General features: G+C 39.8%; 1 non-coding gene across 1 annotated transcript; it reads right to left on the bottom strand.

Annotated features, from left to right (window-relative positions):
- Window positions 1-23930: 23930 nt before the first annotated feature.
- Window positions 23931-24037, bottom strand: LOC132539126 (U6 spliceosomal RNA). Its single transcript, XR_009550432.1, has one exon. It is a non-coding gene; the product is annotated as a U6 spliceosomal RNA (small nuclear RNA).
- Between the last annotated feature and the right edge of the window lie 453 nt (window positions 24038-24490).

Here is a 24490-nt window from a genome sequence, read left to right on the forward strand (position 1 = left end):
TCATGTAGCACCATGCTCCATTATAGGAATCAGAATTTCAACCCAAATCTAAAGTTCATGCTTATGTTCTTTGTAATCTACTACTTTTTTTATTTGGGGCTTGATTATTACTTGTTGATAAAGCATGGGAAGGTTATGATAGTCAGTAGCTCTGTAAATTCTTACCACAAGAGAGCATATCTAAAGTGACAGCTTCCCCTCAGACTCAGCTCCCAAAAGAGATGTGTGACAGACTGGAATTGTGTATGGAGCCTGGAGTCACTGAATTTCAGTGTCATTTGTTACACAGTATCATTTCAATAATATCTGATTAATATCAACCTAGTCTCAGTTGAAAAGACAGCCAATATAAAACATTTATTAATTCAATAAACACTTATGTGTGGCACTGGGCTTGGTTTGAGGGGAAATCAATAGTTAATGAGTTAGTCACCAGTGGCTTCCTCTGCATTGTTTTCAATTCATCCTCTTCCACCAAAGTTTTAAATGTCAACAGAATTGTCAATTCTAGAACCTCTTGTTTTTCATAAATTTCTTCTCATCTTTTCACTGTCCAGAGATTTAATTCTGCATTTATAGTTCTTCCCTTTCTTCAGACTGTAGATGGCATAGACAATTAATTTAACTATATACTTCATTTTGTCAGTTAACAGTCTTCAGAAATTTTGAGCTCAACATTTCCAAAACAGAAGTTATTCTTCTTTCCATATCCTGGTCTTCTGTTGGTAACCGTAAATGAAGTTATGTCTCCACTAGGTGCTGTCAGAACAACTCTTTTCTCTGCTTACAAGGACTTACCAAGGCTGTAGGTGGGTAGTTTGCTAAGTTATTGTTAGAACATTGCTTCCTTCTTCTAGAAGAATATAGATTCCTTGAGAGCATTCATAAATATGCATTTACTTGCAGAATAGAGTCCTAATTTTATTATACTCCTCAAAACTTGAGGTTTGGTCCTAACTCTACCACTGAGGCCTCATTTCTCAGCTTAGGCAACTAATAATCTTTACCTGCTATTGTTTCTTTCTTACAAGGAGTTTGGGTAGGAAAGCTATGTCTTTTGTTGCAAGAAAAATGCATCAGGATGCTGGTATCCCTGTAGCTCATCTCTGAGAGTTCTCTGAGAAGCTGTCCTAAGTCTTGCTCATCAGGGCCAAGATACTTGATTGTTCTCTTTATCATACTGTCTCCTTGTTTTCCAGAACTCTTTCCTCTATAGCATGTTCTTCTTACTCTCCAAACTACCCTGTGCAGCAAAGAAAGAGAAAAAAGAAATGGGCAACCCAAGTGAAATTGGATCCTGGGAAGCTGGAGTTGCAGGAGGGAAGGTGGGCTGTATACTCCCACTTCCTGTGTCAAAATTCATATCACCCCTGAGACTGATTCTTTATCATTTTGTCTTTTTAAAATTTTAGTGTGATACAGACTCTAACCTGCTTCTCATTTCTGGAAATTCCTCCATTTTTCTTCTTTCCCAAAGGGCCCATTTAAATCTTGGCTCTGCCACTAGTGATGTTTGGATCTGATATCTCTAAGATAAAGTAAAATGGTTCAAGTTAATATTTTCCTTTGTTTCAAGACTTCATGCTTATTTTTTCTGGTTAAGATCCCAGTCCAAACTCTGAGTTTCAGATAGCACATCCATGCTGCAATATCAGACCAGTGAGCTCATGCACTGTTTGTCTTGGCTCTGGCTACCTGACTGAGAGGCACGCAGGGTGGGCTGCTGATTAGAGCAACAGTCCCATGATGAGCCCTTCCTAAAGCCAAGAGCAAACATCCTCCTGGGCAACAGAGGCACTTCCCTCAGGATCTCAGTAACCCCTGCTGACCCCCTGACCTTCTAGGGTCTTTGATCTTGACCTATGTTGTTCTGTTCAACTAGAACAGTGGCAGAAACAGTTTAGAGTCAATATGAACAGATTGAGACTGAGGAAGTTCTCACAAGTCTCTTTGAGTAGATGCCACAATGGTATTCAGGTAAACTTCTCATTTCTTACCTAATGAGCAAGAATTTCTAGATATCACCAGTTGTACAGTGCCATTCCTAACTCACAAGCTTGAATGAGACCTGTCCTTATACTCTATTTATAGAATTCTACTTTTCTACTTCAACCTGAGCCACCACTGATATCCACAGCCTATCTAGAACCTTCCTCTGTTCTTAATAAGGACCACTCCCAAAGTTTCATGAGGTTCCCTCTATTTTACATCAAAACCTCTCCAAACCATATAAAAATGAGCCCCAATTTTCCTCTCTAGATGAACTTCTCAGAGTTTTACAGTCCATGAACTTAGGGCCACCAATAGGCTCAAGGCAAAGGGAACTTGGAAATGTATGGTGCCTGATCTTCTAGGGATATAGGCATTGAGTTTCTATCAGTTCTGGGTCATAAAAGTAGGTGTAATGATTATGTCTGGACTGTGTTGCACACTATTTTGATAGAATTTTGTAGGCTGGCATGGCACCCAAATGATAATTCCTTTTCTGTAAGGCAATGTGCCATGTGGTCCATTCATATAATCCCCACCAGAGCTCTGTGATTTCTCCGGAGACAGTATTGGAACCATTAATGCTTAGACTTGGGCCAAACCAAGTTCAGCACTACTATTATCAATTACTGGCTGCATGGCCTTGTTAAGGATGAATGACTGAACCTCAGTCCTCTCTTCTACAAAGTGAAAGCAAAAGCCACATTCTTGAATCCTTTTGAAGATGAAAGAAAAAAGTATAAAAATCCATGACATAAGATCTTCCACACTGTTCTCAATAAATCCTAACCATCTCTTGCTTCTAAGTAAGCAATCATTTCTCTGTAATTTTTTTTAAACTTTCTGGAAGAGGGGTGGAGCCAAGATGGCGACTTGGAGACAACACCTGGCGTGAGCTCTGCAAGGAGGCTGCTTTAAAACTGGGAAGGTCAGGTGAGGGTAGTATTTCTGGGTCAGTGGTGGAGGAGGAGGGCAGAGGTGGGTCAGGGTGGTACCAAGGAAAAGCCATACAATTCACCCTTGGGCTGGCAAACAGAGGCCAAAAAGGACAAAGGAAACAAAGATTTGACTGGGAGTCTTCAGTTTTGCTATTTTGCTCTGCATTCCCCCAGCCACAACCTCCCCTCTCCCCCATGCCAGCTACCAGCTACTTCTGGTAGGCCTCCTATGGAGCTAATTTCTTTATCAAAATGCCTGAATCAGCAGGGGTGTCATCCAAAGGAGCAGGGGATATTTCACCAAGTATAGGCTTTTCTTTTTTTTCCTTTTGAAGGGGGGCTGGAGCTTTCAGTGACAGAGTATCTCACCAATAAGGGCCTAGTCTTGCCTGGGTTAAATTACCTGTATTCCTTCCCTCTACCTCTTGATCTTGTTTGATAGTTGCTCCTTGTAATTGTTTATCTTTGCTTGGTTTAGGCTGTGTGCAAACAATCTGGAGTGGTTTAATCTGCAGACTCACTGTTAGGTGTTCTTAATTCTATATTAATATTTGTACTTGTCTTTTTCCTCTCCTTTCCAAGGTTGACCAAAATTAGCTGTTGTTGCTTTTTCTACCAATAGGTGACTGAGTGTGCTACCATGGTGGGAGAAACTTGCTTCTCTCTATCTTTTCTCCGCTTTTCTTTTTCTTTCCTCCTAGCTGATCTGAAAAATCTCTTTCCTTTTGCTGCTTTTTTCTTTCTTTCTTTCTGGAAATCATTTGTGAAATATTTTATGGAAGAAGTCTGACTTGGAGTGTTCTCTCTCTCCCTCCCTCTCTCTGTGTCTCTGTATTTCCTCCTTTCTTTTCCCACTATCTCTAGAATTTATGGTTGACAGTTGATTTTCGTAATTGTCTATTATTACTTATTTTTTTGTTTTATATGTTTTTATTTTTGGAATGGAGGTGTTGCTAACTGGTTTTGGTTGAACTGCATTGATCTTTGCTTCAGTTGCTAATGTACTTTCTGAGGTTTGTGACCTCGTTTGTGAAAAGATTTTGGTTTAGTGTGGCTTGCTAAACTAAAAATACTAAACTAAACTAAAAATACTAAACTAAAAATACTGAAGGACAACAGAGCAGAAAAATACAGACCACACAAATACAAAAAAAAAAAAAGAAAGCAAATAGAACTGCTACTATAGTGAATCAAGACATGAGCCCAGAAAAAATTCCAAGTCAACCAGAAGCAACTATAAATAAGGAAGGTATCCAAACAATAATTAAACTGTTAATCACATAAATGAGGACAGCTATTGAGAAAAAGGATATCAGAAAGAGGAAAACAACAGATGAGGCCCTCAAGATAAATACTAGCTACCTCGAGGTAATTAGAGAACTGACAGCTAAAATAGCTGAACTAAAAAGCAGAACAATTAGCAGAACAAGCTAATACTATAACCTAAGTGGACCAATCACAGACAAAGAAATTGAAACAGTTATTAAAAATCTTCCCGACAACAAAAGTCCAGGACCAGATGGCTTTACAAACAATTTCTACAAAGCCTTCAGGCAATAGTTAATACTTACACTTTTTTTTTTGCCTCCAGGATTATTGCTGGGGCTCGCTGCCTGTTCCACAGATCCACTGCTCCTGGAGGCTATTTTTTTCCCCATTTTGTTGCCCTTGTTGTTATCATCGATATTATTATTGTTGCCAATTTGTTGTTGTTGGATAGGAGAGAGAGAGAGAAATCAAGAAAGGAGGGGAGACAAAGAAGGAGAGAGAAAAGTATACACCTGCAGACCTGATTCACCACTTGTGAAGTGACCCCCCTGCATGTAGGCAGCCAGGGGTTCGAACTGGGTTCCTTAAGCCCATCCTTGTGCTTCATGCCATGTGCACTTAACCTGCTGCACTACCGCCTGACCTCTAATAATACCTATATTTTTAAAATTCTTCCAAAAGATCAAAGAAACAGGAATACTTTCTTTGACTTTCTATGAAGCCAACATCACCTTGATACCAAAAGCAGATAGGGACACAACAAAAAAGGAAAACTACAGACCAATATCTCTGATGAACAGAGATACTAAAATTTTGAACAAGATCCTAGCCAATGGGTACAGTAACATATCAAAAAGATTGCTCATCACAACCAAGTGGGATTTATCCCAGGAATTCAAGGTTGGTTCAATATATGTAACTCAATCAGTGTCATTCACCACATCAAAAAAACAAAACGAAAGACCACATGACTATCTCAACAGATACAGAGAAAGCCTTTGACAAAATTCAACATTTATTCATGCTCTTAACACTACAAAAAATAGGAATAGATGGAAAATTCCTCAAGATAGTAGAGTCCATGTACAATAGACCTACAGCCAACATTATACTCAACAGACAGAAGCTGAAAGCATCCCCCCTCAAATAGGGCATTAGACAGGGTTTTCCATTATCACCATTACTTTTCAATCTAATACTGGATGCTCTTGCTATAGCAGTCAGGCAAGAGAAAGGAATCAAAGGAATACAGATCAGAAGGGAAGAAGTCAAACTGTCACTATTGGAAGATGATATGATAGTATACATAGAAAAACCTAAAAAATCCATCTAAAAACTACTGAAAATCACTATGCATTATAGCAAGGTGTCAGACTCCAAAATCATTGTACAAAAATCAGTGCATTTCTTATGCAAACACTAAGTCGGAGGAAGAGGATATCCAGCAATCACACCCATTCACTCTCGCAGCAAAATCAATAAAATATCTATCTGACCAAAGAAGTGAAAGACTTGTATACTGAAAACTATTAGTCACTATTCAAAGAAATGGAAAATGATACCAAGAAATGGAAAGATATAACATACTCATGGATTGGAAGAATTAATATCATCAAAATGAATATTCTCCCCAGAGCCATATAGAAATTTAATGTGATACCCATCAAAGTTCCACCAAGCTTCTTTAAAAGAATAGAAAAAAAATATAATCATTTATATGAAACCAGAAAAGACCAAGAATCACCAAAAAAATCTTGAGGAAAAGAAACAGAAATGGAAGCATCATACTCCCAGATCTCAAAAAATATTATAAGGCTATCATAATAAAAACAGCCTGGTACTGGAACAAAAATAGGCACGCAGACCAGTGGAACAGAATTGAAAACCCAGAACTAAACCCCCACACCTATGGACATCTAATCTTTGATAAGGGGGCCCAAAGTATTAAATGGAGGGAGGAGGCTCTATTCAATAAATGGTGCTGGGAAAATTGGGTTGAAACATGCAGAAGAATGAAACTGAATCACTTTATCTCACCAGAAACAACTCCAAATGGATCAAGGACCTGGATGTTAGACCAGAAACTATCAATTACTTAGAGGAAAACATTGGTGGAGCACTTTTCCACCTAAACCTCAAGGACATCTTTGATGATACAAACCCAATTACAAGGAAGGCTAAAACAAAAACATATCAATGGGACTACATCAAATTGAAGCGCTTCTGCACAGCCAAAGAAACCATCAAATAAAGAGACCTTTCATAGAATGGGAGATCTTCACATGCCATACATCAGACAAGAGGCTAGTAACCAAAACATATAAAGAGCTCATCAAACTTAGAAACAAAAATGCAAATGACCTCATTCAAAAATGGGCAGAGAATAGGATATTCTCTACAGAAGAGATCCAAAAGGCTAACATACATGAAAAATTGCTCTGGGGGTGGGAGGGACAAAGATGTTTGGTGGTAGGAATGGTGTTGGTGTACACTCCTATTAACTTATAGTCTCACAAATCACTATTTAATTAATGTGATAGGGAAAAAATAGATTGAATGTCTCAAAAAATTTGATATATAGACCATAGCTCAGAGTATATGTTCCTTCAGACTAAGCACTTAAGACTGAAAATTGGTAATCAGATTTAATTTTAACTGTGGGCTCAAATTGTTAATACGTTCCTAATATTTACTTGTTATTTGATTTTTTTTTTTTACCTCCAGGGTTGTTGCTGGGGCTCACTGTCTGCCTTATGAATCCACTGCTCCTGGAGGCTATTTTTTCACTTTTGTTGCCCTTGTTGTTTATCATTATCATTATTATTATTGTTGCTGTTGTTGAATAAGGCAGAGAGAAGTCAAGAGAGGATGGAAAGGCAGAAAGGGTAAGAAGAAGACACCTGCAGACCTGCTTCACTGCTTGTGAAGCCATCCCCCTGCAGGAGGGGAGCCAGAGGCTTGAACCGGGATTCTTACAGTGATCCTTGTTTCCGGGGGCTGGCCCCAGTAAAAAGTAATTAAGGGTCCCAGAAGGAAAGGAGGAGTCTGCGGAATGAATGAACTGAGAGACATGCCAACTGCTTCAAGTGCAGGAGAGAGGCACCTCTGTCCTTTGTCTGCAGAGGTTTATTTTTAAACAATTCTTACCCGTATATAGTTGACATCATGTAAGACTGTTTTCATTAACATCAAGGATACAGATGACATCATGCATAATTGTTTTCATTAATAGCAAGAATAACCTTAAACATTATTATTATTATTATTAGTAGTAGTAGTATGTTTTCCTTAGAAAGCTTCCTAGATCTGGGGCATCCTAATCTTCTCTTGAAAGTTTCCTGGGTTTGGGGTAGCCTTAATCTCCCCTGGAAAGTTTACTTGGTCTGTAGTAGTCTAAATTTTCTCTTGAAAGTTTCCTCAGTCTGGAGTAGTCTAAATCTTCCATTGAAAGTTCCCCTGGTGTGGAGTAGTCTAAATTTTCCCTTGAAATGACCATCTGTGTTTTTACCATCTCCCTGTTCTGACCTCCTGTATGAATAAACATTTCTCCCTGGAACTAAATCTAGTAACTTTTCTTTTTTTTTTTTTATTTTAAATATTTTTTTTTAAAATTTTTTATTTAAGAAAGGATTAGTGAACAAAAACATAAGGTAGGAGGGATACAACTCCACACAATTCCCACCGCCCAATCCCCATAACCCACCACCTCCCCTGATAGCTTTCCCATTCTCTAGGCCTCTGGGAGCATGGACCCAGGGTTGTTGAGGGTTGCAGAAGGTAGAAGGTCTGGCTTCTGTAATTGCTTGCCCGCTGAACATGGGCATTGACTGGTCGGTCCATACCCCCAGCCTGCCTCTCTCTTTCCCTAGTAAGTTGTGTCTCTGGGGAAGCTGCGCTCCAGGACACATGGGTGGGGTCTTCAATCCAGGGAAGCCTAGCCAGCATCCTGGTGGCATCTGGAACCTGGTGATTGAAAAGAGAGTTAACATATGAAGCCAAACAATTTGTTGAGCAATCATGGATCCCAAGCTTGGAATAGTGGAGAGGAAGTGTTAGGGAGGTACTCACTGCAAACTCTAGTGTACTTCTGCTTTCAGGTATATATTTTGCAGTAGTTTATGGATACGTGTGCACATAAGCTCTCTCTCACAGAAACTGGTGTATATCTAGGTTATGGGACTTTGTTAGAAAGTGAACTACCTGAGATGAAATTAGAGTGTACTATAAAAGGAAAGGTCTCACCCGAGTAATGAAGCTGAAGGGTTGTCATTCCACACGTGAAGTCTCTGGATACAGTCTGAGGTGAAGCATGTTGAGGTGGCAATCGTTGCTTTGGTTAGGTTGTGATCGGCGGATGCAAAATTATTTGGTTTGGATTGGGAGATGCATACGGGAAAGTGGGCCCTATCCAAGGGTTCCAGGACTGGGGGAAGTAGGGGCTCTATAGTGAAGATGTGAGGTTCGTGCTGTCTTAGGATTCAAAAAGACAATCTATAGTTAATATTATCATCACATTATTTGTTAATTGGGTTAACTTTGAAAAGTCCCTTTGTTATGGTTTGCTGGACAGTACCCAGTATCTTGTATATAGCTGTGCTATTGGTTGCTTCTGATCTACTTGGTCTAGGCTTTTGAGAGAGTCCGCATATCAAATACATAGCCTATCTATTAAAAAGATTCAGTTTGTCTTTTGAGAAACTTTGAGACATAGAATTGATTTCCCCCTCTCATATTAATTAACTACTGATTTATATGTCTACATTTTGCTAGGAGTGTACATAAACACCATTCCCACCACCAAAGGACTGTGACCCATCCCTCCCACCCACTCCCACCCCCCACTGGACCAGGAAGCTACATGTCTACCCCTCACCACTGGGTTTTTACTTTGGTGCCCTACTTACAATTTGATCAGGTCCTGCTTTTAGTTTCCCTTTCAGATCTTCTAAGTCAGCTTCTGTTGATGAGTGGGATCATCCCATACTCATCTTTATCTTTCTGACTTAGCTCACTTAACATAATTCCTTCTAGCTCTGTCCAAGATGGGTCAGAGAAGGTGGGTTCATTATTCTTGATAGCTGCATAGTATTCCATTGTGTATATATACCACAGCTTTCTCAGCCACTCATCTGTTGTTGGGCACCTGGGTTGCTTCCAGGTTTTAGATATTATGAATTGTGCTGCTATGAACATAAGAGTACACACCTCTTTTTGGTTGGGTGTTATGGAGTCCTTGGGGTATAACCCCAGGAGAGGAATTACTGGATCATATGGAAGGTCCATGTCTAGCCTTCTGAGAGTTTTCCAGACTGCTCTCCACAGAGGCTGGACCAATTTACATTCCCACCAGCAATGTAAAAGGGTTCCTCTGTCCCCACATCCTCTCCAGCATTTGTTGCTGCTGTCCTTTTTGATGTATGCCATTCTTACAGGAGTGAGGTGGTATCTTAGTGTTGTCTTAATTTTCATTTCTCTGACAATCAGTGACCTAGAGCATTTTTTCATATGTTTGTTAGCCTTTTGGATCTCCTCTGTGGTGAATGTTTTGTTCATTTCCTCTGCTCATTTTTGGATGGGGTCATTTGCTTTTTTGCTGCTAAGTTTGCTGAGCTCTTTATATATTTTGGTGATTAATTTCTTGTCTGATGTCTGGCATGTGAAGATCTTCCCCCATTCTGTGAGGGGTCTCTCTGTTTGTTTAATAGTTTCTTTGGATGTGCAGAAGCTTTTCAATTTGATGTAGTCCCATTGGTTTGTTTCTGCTTTAGTCTTCCTTGCAATTGGGTTTGATTCATCAAAGATGTCCTTGAGGTGTATGTGGGAAAGTGTTTTACCGATGTTTTCCTCTAAGTATTTGATTGTTTCTGGTCTGATATCTAGGTCTTTGATCCATTTGGAGTTGATTTTTGTTTCTGGCGAGATAAAGTGGTTCAATTTCATTCTTCTGCATGTTTCAACCCAGTTTTCCCAGCACCATTTATTGAAGAGAGCCTCCTTTTTCCATTTAATCCTTTGGGCCCCCTTATCAAAGATTAGATGCCCATAGGTGTTGGGATTTACTTCTGGGCTTTCAATTCTGTTCCACTGGTATGTGTGCCTATTTTTGTTCCAGTACCATGCTGTTTTGATGATGATGGCTTTATAATATAGTTTAAGGTCTGGGAGTGTGATGCCTCCATTTATGTTTCTTTTCCTTAAGATGGTTTTGGCAATTCTAGGTGTTTTCAGGTTCCAGATAAATGATTGTAGTGTTTGTTCTATTCTCTTAAAGAAGCTTGGTGGAACTTTGATGGGTATTGCATTAAATTTGTATATGGCTCTGGGGAGAATATTCATTTTGATGATATTTATTCTTCCAATCCATGAGCATGGGATATCTTTCCATTTCTTGGTATCAGTTTCTATCTCCTTGAGTAGCGACTCATAGTTTTCAGTATACAAGTCTTTCACTTCTTTGGTCAACTTTATTCCTAGGTATTTGATTGATTTTGCTGAAACAGTAAATGGGTGTTATTTCTGGATGTCTTCTTCTTCAGATTTAGTGTTTGCATAAAGAAATGCCACTGATTTTTGTACATTGATTTTGTAGCCTGATACCTTGCTATATTGCCTAATAACTTCCAGTAATTTTCTACTGGATTCTTTAGGTCTTTCTATGTATACTATCATATCATCTGCAAATAGTGAGAGCTTGACTTCTTCCCTTCCAATCTGTATCCCTTTGATTTCTTTCTCTTGCCTGATTGCTATGGCAAGAACTTCCAATACTATGTTGAAGAGTAACGGTGACAGTGGACAGCCCTGTCTAGTCCCCGATCTGAGGGGTAATGCTTTCAGCTTCTGTCCATTGAGTATGATGTTGGCTGCAGGTTTGCTATATATAGACTCCACTATCTTGAGGAATTTCCCATCTATTCCCATTTTTTGTAGAGTTTTGAGCATGAATGGGTGTTGGATTTTGTCAAAGGCTTTCTCTGCATCTATTGAGATAATCATGTGGTTTTTGGCTTTGCTTTTATTGATGTGGTGAATGACATTGATTGACTTACGGATGTTGAACCAGCCTTGCATTCCTGGGATGAATCCCACTTGGTCATGATGAACAATCTTTTTGATGTGTTGCTGTATCCGGTTGGCCAAGATCTTGTTTAATATTTTGGCATCTATGTTCATCAGAGATATTGGTCTGTAGTTTTCCTTTCTTGTTCTGTCCCTATCAGCTTTTGGTATCAGGGTGATGTTGGCTTCATAAAAGGTGGACAGGAGTATTCCTGTTTCTTCAATCTTATGGAATAGCTTTAGAAGTATGGGCATTAACTGTTTCCTGAAAGTTTTGTAGAATTCGTTTGTGAAGCCATCAGGTCCAGGACTTTTGTTGTTGGGGAGATTCTTAATAACGGTTTCAATTTCTTTGTCTGTGATTGGTGCATTTAGATTTTGTAGTTGTTCTTGGTTCAGTTTTGGAAGTGCATAGCTTTCTAGGAATTGTTCCATTTCTTCCAGATTCTCTAGCTTGGTGGCATATAGTTCTTTATAGAAGTTTCGCAGGATTCTCTGGATTTCTGTGGTGTCAGTTGTGATATCTCCTGCATTGTTTACAATTCTATTAATTTGAGTCTTCTCTCTTTTTTGTTTGGTGAGTCTGGATAGGGGTTTGTCAATTTTGTTTAATCTTTCAAAGAACCAACATTTGGCTTCATTGATCTTTTGTATGGTTCTTTTATTTTCGATGTTGTTTATTTCTGCTCTAACTTTAGTGATTTCTGTCCTTCTGGTTGCTTTAGGGTTCCTTTGTTCCTCTTCCTCTAAGTCCTTGAGGTGTGCAGTAAGGTCGTTCATTTGAGCTTCTTCTTGGTGTTTAATATGTGATTGTATGGCTAGATGTTTTCCCTCTCAGTACTGCTTTAGCTGTGTCCCAAATATTTTGATAGGTTGTGTCTTCATTTTCATTAGTTTCCAGGAACATTTGAATTTCCTGTTTGAGTGAGTCTCTGACCCAGTGGTTCTTAAGGAGCATGTTGTTTAGTTTCCAAATTCTTTGTCTTTTAATAATTTTCCGTTTGTTGTTAAAAGTTAGTTTTACTCCACTGTGGTCTGAGAAGATACTTGGGAGGATTTCAATGCTCTTGAATTTATTGATGCTGTCTTTGTGGCCTAACATGTGGTCTATCCTTGAGTATGTGTTATGTGGATTTTAAAAGAAGGTGTATTCCAGTTTTTTGGGGTGGAGGAGTCTGAAAATGTCCAAGAGGTCTAGTCAGTTGATCTCTTCATTCAATTCTCTTGTATCTTTATTGGTTCTCTGCTTTGTTGATCTGTCTAAGTGTGAAAGTGGGGTATTGAAGTCTCCCACTATTATTGTATTACTATTGATGTATTTTTGAAATTCTTTCAGTAGATGCTTAATGTATTTAGATGGTCCCTCGTTGGGTGCATAGATCTTAATAATTGTTAATTCTTCTTGGCTGATTAATCCTCTAATCATTATGTAATGTCCTTGCCTATCTTTTATTACTTTATTTAATTTAAAATCTATCGTGTCTGAGATGAGAATGGCTGTTCCTGCCCTTTTTTGTGGACCGTTAGCCTGTATGATAGTTTTCCATCCTTTCACTTTAAGTCTGTTTTATCTTGTTGTGACAGATGGGATTCTTGCAAGCAGCATATGGTTGGGTTATGTTTTCTGATCCATCCCCCCACCCTGTGCCTTTTGATGGGTGAGTTTAAGCCATTGACATTTATTGATATTATGGATTTAATGTATTGTAGTTCCATTGTTCTAAAAAACAATTTGTTTACACTGATATATTGCATGTATTATAGTGATGTTCTTGTTTATAAGAGGTCTTTTAGTACCTCTTTCAGGGCTGGCTTGGTGATGGTTGCCTCCTTTAACTGTTGTTTGTCTAAGAAGGTTTTGATCCCTCCATCTAGCTTGAATGAAAGTCTAGCAGGATATATTATCCTTGGTTGAAACCCTTTTTCATTCAGGGCTCGATAGATATCTTGCCACTCCCTTCTGGCTTTTAGAGTTTGAGTGGAGAAATCTGCAGATAATCTTATGGGTTTTCCTCTGTATGTGACTTTTTGTTTCTCTCTTGCAGCCTTTAGGATCCTTTCTTTATCCTTACTTCTTCTCATTGTGACTATGATGTGTCTTGGTGTCTTCAGGTCTGGGTTGATTCTGTTTGGTACTCTCTGGGCCTCTTGAACCTTGATATCCTTTCTGTTATTCAGTTCTGGGAAGTTTTCTTGTATTATTTCCTCTAGAATGTTTGCTTCCCTTTCCTCTCTTTCTTCCTCTGGCAGGCCAATTATTCGAATGTTACTTCTTTTGATATCATCCCATATGTCTCTGTTGTTATTTTCAGTGTCTCTCAATCTCTTTTTAAGCTCTTTCACCTCTTTCTTCATTTTCTCTAACTCATCCTCTGTCTGACTAATTCTGTTTTCTGCTTCTGTTAGTCTGCTTTCCCTTGCCTCAGCTTCTTTCTTCATTACAGCTATTTCAGCTTTCAGTTCTCTAATTGCCTCAAGATTATCAGTATTTTCCTTGGGGGTCTCAACTGTTGTTTCCCTAATACTGCCATTCCTTTCCTCCAATGTTGTTTTCATTTCTGTGATTAATAAGTTTATTATTGCTTGCATACTTTTCTTATCTATGGTTACTTCTGACTGATTTGTGGTTTCTTCTGGGCTCTTGTCTTCATTCATTGGGGTAGCAGTTTTATTTGTTTTTAATCTACCCATTTTTTTATTTATGTGTTTCTCTCTTTTTTTTTTATGCTCTGTTGTTCCTCAGTTGTTGTGTCTTGAGTACAGGTAACACTGTACTAAATACCTTTATGACAACTGCACTCACCAACCTCCGGAATTACAGTAGCAACTGAAGTAAGTATTGAAGTAGTTTAATCGTTACCAGTTAGCCAAACAATTTCTCCAGTCTGTGAAAAAATAGTAACCAAATCCTAGTGAAGAAAGCGAAAAGAAAGAGAGGATAGCAAGAATAGACAGTTATGCAAATCTACTATCCAGTGTATATTCTAGGGGTAACAAGAGGGTAAAGGGAACTAGAGCAGAGATACACACATAGAGAGTCCACTCTGAGTCAGATTTGTTCCCCAAAGTAATTCACAAAATCAGAAAGGCAAAGAAGAAAGAAGTGTATGACAACATTAAAAAAAAAAGAGAGAGAGAGATAATAGAGAGAAAAGGGAGAAGATAAGAAGAAGAGTTGTAATTAAAGAGCAGTGCAAGGAACTTCCCAAATGTGTATCAGTGAATTAAAAAAAAAACAAAAAAACCACCTTGTTTGGTGGTATGGGGTATCCTACTAGGAGCTGGCCCCAGGGACTGCTTATGGGGGGGGGGGGGCGGCAGGAAGGATGTATGCTTGAAAATGGAAAGGAAGAAAAAAGAATTTTTTTCCCCTACTCTAATTCTTAACCCAAATTAAGTTATCGTCACCTCCTTGGTGTCACCGCTATGGCCCCTTATTGGCTGGCCTGCTAAAGGCAGAAAATCCTATTGTTTACATGAGATGTGTCTGGAGCTCCAAGGCTAGCCGCTTCTCAGTCCGCCATCTTCCGGGAAACCCCCCGCTCCAGAGTTTTTTAAAGGATTTCTCGAAAATGAAAACTAGCTCCAAGTCCTTTGATCCAATGAGAGCTATACTCAAGAAGTCTTTGGATCCGCCCTCAGGGTCGCGGTGGACCCTGGAGACTCCCGAGAGAAAGCCCCTGAGCTAAAGTGCTCTCTCCGGGTCCTCTGCCCGCCGCGCTCTGCAACCGGCGGAGGAGCCGCCTTCCTGGGCGGGCGGAGGACAATGCTGGCGCACTCTCCTTGCCCGGCGCCGCCTGGAAAGTCTGGAGCCCCGCTAGTCCGTGTCACCTTTACTCTAATTATTAACCCAAATTAAATTATAATCACCTCTTTGGTGTCACTCTTTATTGACTGGCCTGCTAAAGGCAGAAAATCCTACCGTTGCCAACCATGCGATCAGAGCACTCGCTGTTAGAAGCTTCTCAGTCTGCCATCTTACCCCGGTCCTCGCGTAACTTTTCTTCTTAACCCATCTTGGATGGGTCTAACTAGATCATAAACCAAGTTTTTTTTGTAATATCTAGTAAGCTGTCCACCTAAAAATATCTTCTGCTGTAGAGTCAGCACATACCACAGGGGCTTTCTTCTGGTTAACATCTGCATATATAAAAGTTCACTAACTTTTAGCTATATGAAAGTTTACTAACTTCTACCCATTAACCCTTACATTAGCTATTTAACTACACAACCTCTATATTCATCATAGATGCCTATAAGTGGATGCAGGGGGGTTGTGGGTAAGGGTAAGCAATTTGGCCTCTTTATATTTAGATGGAGACCACAGTCTGCCACTCATGCTACAAGTCATCCATAGTTCTGGTCTTTAGTACAAGTCCAGCTAATAGAGAAGCTGTAGTGGTGACAATAGCTCTTTTTCTGAAAGCTTCCCAGTGGGTACAGCAGCTTCAGCTCTTTGGCCATTTTTAGTCTTGTTACACTTACTGCCATAATTGTTGTCACAATGTACTTCTCCTGAGGATCTCCCTTTATAGTCCTCAGGTAACATTTGTATTTTAAATATAGCCAATAAGTCTTTAAATTACCAATGTAATTGTAAACAAGAGGATAAATAGCTTCAGTTTAGTCCATGACTTTCTACTTTGTAGTCAGTCCTAGCCTGCTGGGGACTGTGCCATACAGCAGGCCTGAATATGCCTCTGCCACCTTGTGCTTTACGTCATGTGCACTTAACCCACTGCACTACCTCCCAACTCCCTGTTCTTAGAAATTTTAAATCTTCTAAAAGCTTAGACCAGGGACAACAGAATCAACTGGTCATATTACTTTATAAGATACAGTTATATGAAAATAGCATAAAAGGACATAAATTATGGTGAAGTATTATATGATATAGAAAATCCTACCAATGGGATCTTCAAAGTTAAACTAATTGCCAAATAACTTGGTTATAGCAATAACCATCTCTTGCCTTCTTAAACCCTTAGACAGCAGGAACCTTCTCTTTCTCTATAAAGCCCATCTTTTTCCCAGTCCTGGAACCTCTAGGGTGGGGCTCACTTTCCTGCATGTTTCTCTCAATTCAGACCAACTGATATTGCATCTGCTGATCCCAACCTAATAAATGCAACCAGTACCACCTTAGTGTATTTCACTTCAGACTGTCTCCAGAGACATCAGGCATGGGGTCAACCCTTTAGCTTCATTACTCTGATGAGACCTTTCCTAGATCATAGGACTCCTTAATTCTATTTTGGCTGGTGCACTTCCTAGAAAAGTCTCAAAACCTAGATATAGACCAGGGCCCATGAGATAGGGCATATGTACATATGCATCCACAAGTTGGGAGAAAATATATACCTTAAAGCACAAGTGCACAATAGTTCACAGTGAGTCAATAAATGCAGAAAGCAAGTAGAAAGACCCAAAAAGACACTTTAACGTGCCTAATGAAATAGTTTCTACTTAGACCTAGCTACCCTCCTCACCTACTTCCTATTACACTTTCCTCAGTCACTTCAGAGCTAACCTTGTCAGACAAAGTAAAGACTACAAAAGCTGAATAAGGCCAAGAGACAGGCATAGTTTAATGATGACTCTTTAATTACTACCAGGCCACCTTATCACTTGGGGCCCTAGTCAATAGTCATCTCCATCAGGAACAACATAATGGACCCCTTTGTGGGCTCCTATAGGACCTTGCCTTCAGTGTGGATCAATGATGGTAAAGACTGTCCCATTCTCCGAAGGGAGGTTGAACAACATACTCTGCCTACTACCCGAGGAAGATGGGTCCTGAAATTAGTGCAGCCTAGAATTTTCCTAGCCATGACCACAGAATGTGAGCTCAGACCTACAGGGATATAGAGTCTATATAGGTTGAATACGGGTCCCAGATGAAATCAATGGGGTTTACAGTTAACAATATACACTTTTCCCATATTTGGGTGCTACTCTCTTCCCTGACCCAGCTTTTTAAAAAGTCTTTTTTTCAACTCTGACCCCATCTTCCCAGACAATATCTTGGGTCCATCTGCATGTTAGCTGTCAGGCCAGTCAAAAACTAGTAAAGTCATGGGCTACTTGGAATATACCTAAAATAGACCTACTAGCTATTTTCAAATCTTCATCTGCATAATTCTTGCCTTTAGGCTCACGACTATTAAATAATTTGTTCTGCTTTATATCTTAACTCTTTCAGACACCATGTTTCGGATGTTCTGCTTTATATCTTAACTCTTTTTCAGGCACCATGATGCCAACCTGACTTCCCTATGCAGAGAACCCCACTAATGTGTCCTAGAACCCTGCCTCCCCAGATCCCTGTCCCACTAGGGAAAGAGAGAGATAGGCTGGGTTATGGATAGACCTGTCAATGCCCATGTTCAGCGGGGAAGTAATTACAGAAGCCAGACCTTCCAGCTTCTGAACCGCATGATGATCCTGGATCCATACTCCCAGAGGGATAAAGAATAGGAAAGCTATCAAGGGAGGAGATTGGATATGGAGTTCTGGCAGTGGGAATTGTGTGGAATTGTTCCCCTCTTATTCTGTGGTCTTGTCAATATTTCCATTTTATAAATATAAATAAAAATTATATAAATAAAAATATTTTCTGGAAGAACATGATACAAAAATGGAAGTCTTGGAATCTGAGGGAAGGGCTCTAAGAAACCTGTTCACTGGTCTGGAATATGCTTTTTTGATACTGACAATGTGCAGTTTGTTTAGAATCATTTGTTTTTCAAGCAATCCTGGACCATTTAGAGATCCTTAGGGAGGAGGAAAGAGGGAGAGCTCTAGATGTTCCTGCTGGCTTCTGTAAAGGCATCTATCTTTATTAATGCCTCCATAAGCTTTAATTTGGGGGAAAGGAAAACTTTGTTCTTACAAGGAAAGATTAAAGACCTCCATACTGGGAGAGAACCAAAATGGTTCCAGCTTTAGCATTCTGAAATTGAGGTGTTCCAGGTTAGTGTGACAAGCTGATACTGCACTCTGTTCCAAGTGGGCCCATATGTTGAGATTGACTCACTTATAGGAGTGAGGAGTTCTGCAGAAAAATAGCTTCACAACCAAGAAAGCTAAATAACATTGTAAGGAAAAAAAGGTTCACTGAATGTTCACAAAATGCCATATGTGGTTGTGACAATAAGATAATAAGATAAGCTCATATTGAGTTGCTAAACTCAGCGTGTCTTCACTGTTCTAGAAAGGACAACTGAAATTGATTAAAGGTTGCAAGTCTTCAGAAACAGCACTCTGGATGTAGTTACTATATTCGGCTGTCACTAATGTTGAACCAAAAGCATCCAGCAGAGACATGGCTGTAAGTGGGGCTGTACCCCCTCTGGTGCTCTAATAAAGGAGTTAGACTGGGTGTGGGGTCATCATGCATTACTAACCAGTGGCAGCCAGATGGCCTGTGACAGCTGCTTACACATCTTTACTCAGTTCCTTTTTATTTTTATTCCTTTTTTTTTTAAACACGTTTTTTTTTTTGTCTGCAGGGTTATTGCTTAGGTTGGGTGCCTGCACTATGAATCCACTGCTCCTGGAGGCCATTTTTTTTGCCTTTTGTTGCCTTTGTTGTTCATCATTGCTGTTATTATTATTGTTGTTATTGCTGTCATTGTTGTTGTATAGGACAGAGATAAATGGAGAGAGGAGGAGAAGACAGAGAGGAGAAGAGAAAGTTAGACCCCTGCAGACCTGCTTCAACGATTGTGAAATGACCCCCCTGCAGTTGGGGAGCCAGGCTCAAACCTGGAGCCTTAGGCAGGTCCTTGCACATTTGCACCATGTGCGCTTAACCCGCTTCATTATTGCTGGTCTCCCCTTTCCCTTATCCTTCTGTCCTCACAAAATTGTGTGTGTGTGTGTGTGTGTGTGTGTGTGTGTGTGTGTGTGTGTGTGTGTGTGTGTGTATGTGGTGGAGATGGCTTCTGGAAACCGTCTACTTTGTGAAATAAGCAAATATTAACTGAGTATCTTCTGGTACATAACCTAGTTCTGTCTTAGGCAAGAAATGGAGCTGAAGGTTACTTATGTCATACTCCCTTCATCCCAAGACTACTAAGCTGTTGGAGAAGAAGCAAGGGCAAGGGACATATACTGAGCACTAGAGGAGGGACTGTTCCATCAGAGAGGCTTAGGAAACGGTGCTTATGGGTGCTCCAAATTATATGACAGACATCTTCTTAAGAACAAACATCCTGGGTAAGTGCCCTAGAAATCTCACAGCAAAGGAAGCTCCACAATAGTCATGGGCATTACACTGAAGTTTCCAGTTTCTTCCCGCACAAAACCCCTAATTTCACCAGCTTTATTAATACCTTTGGGTTCTTATTTATCAAACAATTTGTCCTACTTTTATATCTTACTACTTTTCAGCCACCAATTTGCAGATGTTACCATGATGCCATCCTGACTTCCTTGGGCAGATGACCTCACCAATGTGTCCCAAAGCCTCACCTCTCCAGAGCCCTCTCCCATGAGGGGGTGATAGAAATAAGCTGGAGGTATGAATCAACCTGCCAAAGTCCATGTCCAGCAGAGAAGCAATTTCAGAAGCCAGACCATCAACCTTTGGCATCCCAAAAATAATTTTGGTCCATATTCCCGGAGGGATAAAGAGTAATGAAGTTTCCAGTGGAGGAGATGGGACACAGAACTCTGGTAGTGGGAATTCTATGGAATTATATCCCTGTTATCTTACAAGCTTATTAATTGTTAATTAAATCACTAATATTTTTTAAGTTCAAATAGAAATTTTAAAAAATATGTTCTGATTTCAGATCTACCCAGAATACATCACAGGTTCAAATTTTAAATTATTTATATTTGATTTCTGTAAAATTTGTTTTATCTTAGAGTTTACTAAATGTTGATAAGAAAATAAAACATTGATTTTGGACACAAAATGCCAGGCTAGTTTTGCAGGCAGGAGACAGACGACCAGGGACTCATGGCTGAGCTGGGACGCAGTTCAATCTTTATTGATGAGTGGGGATGCAGTGCAATAAATCTAATCTCTCTTCATTAGAAAATCCTGTCCTTTATATCTCCTGAGGCGGAAGTTTCAGGAAGAGGAAGTACCTAGGGGGTGGGGAGAAGGAAAAAAGCGTGTGAACCAGTGGGGATTAAATGGTGGAAAACAGGATGTGACTAAGAGAGGAGGTGGAGTGGAAAAAGAGTGCAAACCAGTGGGGATTAAACCAATGAGGGTCTCAAGCAAAACAATGATTATGTAAATAGACCGCAGCTTTAAGCAATGCAAGTGAACCTAACATAATGATCAAAACAGAAGGGGTCTTAGAAGCGGAATTAGAAGCACACCAACAACAGAAGAAGAGGGAGGAGGAGGAGGAGAAGATAATGACGATGATGACAAATGATCATGGGCCAAGACAGTTGAAGGTAAGCCTTGACCATCCTGGGTCTTGTGAGTACCCCTCACTGTTCAGGTTCTTTTGAAGACTGCCAGATGCAGATTGTTCCAAGAGAGAACAGTCTATTTAATCTCCTCTGGGCTCTTTTCTCGTCGAGGAGAGTAATGTTTGGTAGAAATCCACAACCATTTGCTGACTTGATGGTGGGTCTGTTAGAGGAAAGGAGGGAATGTGTGTGTGGTGGGGGTTGAAGAAAAATAAAAATGGAGGGGAGAAAGAAGTTTATCCTCTTCTTCAGAGCCCTTCCCCACTAGGGAAAAAGAGAGACAGGCTGGGAGTATGGATCGACCAGTCAACGCCCATGTTCAGCGGAGCAGCAATTACAGAAGCCAGACCTTCCACCTTCTGCACCCCATGGTGACCCTGTGTCCATACTCTCATGGGGTTAAAGAATAGGAAAGCTATCAGGAGAGGGGATGGGATACAGAGCTCTGGTGACAGGAATTGTACCCTTTTTGTCAGTGATTCCATTTTACAAATTAATAAATTAAAGAAAAATATATGCCTCTTTTTAGGACAGGTAGAACTGAGCAAAGTGTGTGTGTGTGTTGACATGTCCTAACATTGGTTGTGCTCAACAGATGAAATTATAAGGGTGGGTTCTTTTCTCTCTCCACCTCTTCACCTTTCCTTTCTTTTTCTCCAATATCTCTTCCTGGGACAAAACACAGGAAGAGAGCAGAACTTCTAAAAACACAAAAGCCGGGAGTTGGGCTGTAGCACAGTGGGTTAAGCGCATGTGGCACAAAGCTCAAGGACAGGCGTAAGGATTCCGGTCGAGCCCACCCCACCCCCAGCTCCCCACCTGCAGGAGAGTCGTTTGATGAGCGGTGAAACAGTTCTGCAGGTGACTCTTTCTCTCTGTCTTCCTTTCCTCTCTCCATTTGTTTCTGTCCTGTGCAATAATGACGACATCAATTACAACAACAATAAAACAACAAGGGCAACAAAAAGGAAATAAATAAATAAATAAATAAAAAACACAAAAGCTAATGATAAACCCTAAGGTGTCTTTTGTCTTCCTTTAATCTGTTTTGGGCTCCTACCAGCTCAGTCTGAATTGAATTAGGACCAAAGTTAAAGAGAGGCTTAGAGATATTAAACTGCTATTTAATAAATGGGAGGTGGGTTGTGGGGTAAAGAGTAAGAACAGAAAGGTCTATGGGAACTCTGAACTCAAATTGCTCTCCATACCCTACATTAGTATTTCAGCAGTGTTTTTCACACTGCTGACAGTAAACCATTAGAAGATTGGGAAATCATTGTAGTGGATTTAACCAGAATATTTTACATGTGGGAGTAGTTGAGGAGGGGAGAGTAGCAGAGCCAAGAAAGGATTATGGAAGGACTCTTTGCTGTGTAATAATGAGGAACCCTTATTCACTAGAAATCATGTAGGCAGGGTGAGGGAGGATGGCAGCGAGTTTAGAGGGGAATTTCCAGAACCCACCAAAGCAGACCCTCTGGATAGGTAGCTTCCTTACAGCTAAACAAATTTTACAGATGGACTTTGATTTTTTGAGGTTCATAATTTCACCATAATCATTTGTTTTTGATCCTTCACATTCCCCATCAAATCAAAGATATCATTCATTAAAACCAAATAGATAAGAATACAGGTTACATAATGCAATTAATCCTGGCTGAAATATGACCCAGGTGGAAAGAAGCAGCTAAGGTGACCATGTATTTGGAACCTGATTCCTTAATTCCTATACAGTCTTCAGTATCTCTTAGGGAAAAAGAACTTGATCTTTTTAAAAAAAAAAACAATTTTAAGTTATCTTTATTTTTTTATTGGCTATAGACAACCAGAAACTAAGAGGGGAGGGGTTGAAAGAGAGAGAGAGAGAGACAGAGAGAGAGAGAGACCTGCAACACTGCTTCAGCACATGCAAAGCTTTCCCCCTGCAGGTGGGGACTAGGGGCTTGAACCCAGGTCCTTGTGCACTGTAAGATATGAAGATATGTACCCCACCAGGTACACCACCACCAGGCCTCCAGAAATTGATCTCCAAGATGAACCTTGTAATTTAAAAATAAAAGTAGGCTGCAGTTTCTCATAGTGTTAACTAACTAGCTTTAACTGAAGTTAGTGTTAAGATTGTGCAGAAGGGTTATTTCCGTAAAAATTAAAGAGTGTATACCAGGCTAATAAGCTAATTGCCATTTCAGATGACCATACCCCCTTCCTGTGAGGCCAAAATATAGGAAGGGCCATTTACTTTGGACTAACATATCCATATTAAAGAGAAAATTGCATTTATTTTTAGATATATTTATCTATTTATTTATTGAGACAAAGAGAAAAGACATAAACTAGAGCCCTTTTCTCATATGCAATATTAAGGATTGAGCACGGGACCTCATGCATTCAAGCCCTACATTCTACTCTCTGAATTACACCCCCTGGCCACATGTGGAAGGTGTTTTAAACATCATCTTTCTTATGAAAGAGTGGTAAAGCATTTTCAGAGGGGAGTTAATTATCCAGATTATTCTTTGTGATGGCTTAATTTTTAAAAACATCCAAGAAGCAGCCAACTGCTGCAAAATCATTTGCCTCACATTATTCACATTCACAGGAAATTATTTATAGAAGTCCAACAAAATTTTCCCATAGAAAGAATAGTCTGAACTGTCAACTCAAGGAAACAATTTGTTTTCATTTTCTTCTCATTATTTTTGTTGTATAGGCATGGCTCCTTTTACTGTGCTTTGTCTCAGTAAGCTCAGTCTCTACAAAACTCAGTAGCTTTATAAGTTATTTTTTCAATTTATTTTTTAATTGTATGTATGTATGTATGTATGTATGTATGTATTTGTTTTTATAGAGATGAAAAAAGTGGAGAGGGAAGAGGGAAACAGAGAGAGAAAGACATCTGCAACATTGTTTCACCACTTTTGATCACCGTCCCCCTCCCTTCAGGTAGGGCCTGCGAACTTGAACTCAGGTCCTTGTATATGGTAATATACAGGGTGCTCCATATGCTCAGCCAATTACAAGAGCAGGTCACAGATCAAGGACACATAAAGGAACTACCCTTTGTTGTGCAGTCCATAGTATTATTTGGCTATTGAGGGTAGCCATGGGTCAAGCATACGCATCTTGCCTTTTTTTTTAATTTTTTTTTTTATTTTAGCCTCTTAGCACCGCGTGCAGTAGAACATTTTATTGAGAAGTGACAAACCAACAACCAACAAACATCAAATACAACAATATAAAAATATGGAACGCTTCACGAATTTGCGTGTCATCCTTGCGCAGGGGCCATGCTAATCTTCTTTGTATCATTCCAATTTTAGTATATGTGCTGCCGAAGCGAGCACTCGCATCTTGCCTTTTAAGGAAATAGACATTCTATATTATTAATACTTGCATGTGGCACCAACATGTTTGGTTTGAACTTACTGTGCATCTGTTTGTAGAAATATCTAGCCTTGTTGATGAAATGTCTTTGGGCTCTTCCTGTGCAGGGAAGGCTGTTGGAATTGGGTTGAATGTGTTTACCAGGATGCTCTACAGAGTGGGATGTGGATTTATGATGGCCCACATAGCCATCATAAATGTGAGGGGACCATGTGGGCAAATAGACTACAGTCTACTTGTCTTCTGTTACATTCCCTCCACCATTTAGTAGACTTCCAGAAGGTCAAAGGGATGACAGAGGTCTAATAACTTGGAAGTGGCTGATGTCAAACTCAAAGCTAAGTATGTTAATGATAATACTGGTACTGCGCTTTGAATCAAATCCCTAATAGCTTATTGAGAATACTATAAAT

The sequence above is a fragment of the Erinaceus europaeus genome, chromosome 6 (assembly GCF_950295315.1).
Source record: "Erinaceus europaeus chromosome 6, mEriEur2.1, whole genome shotgun sequence".
NCBI classification, from domain to species: Eukaryota; Metazoa; Chordata; class Mammalia; order Eulipotyphla; family Erinaceidae; genus Erinaceus; species Erinaceus europaeus.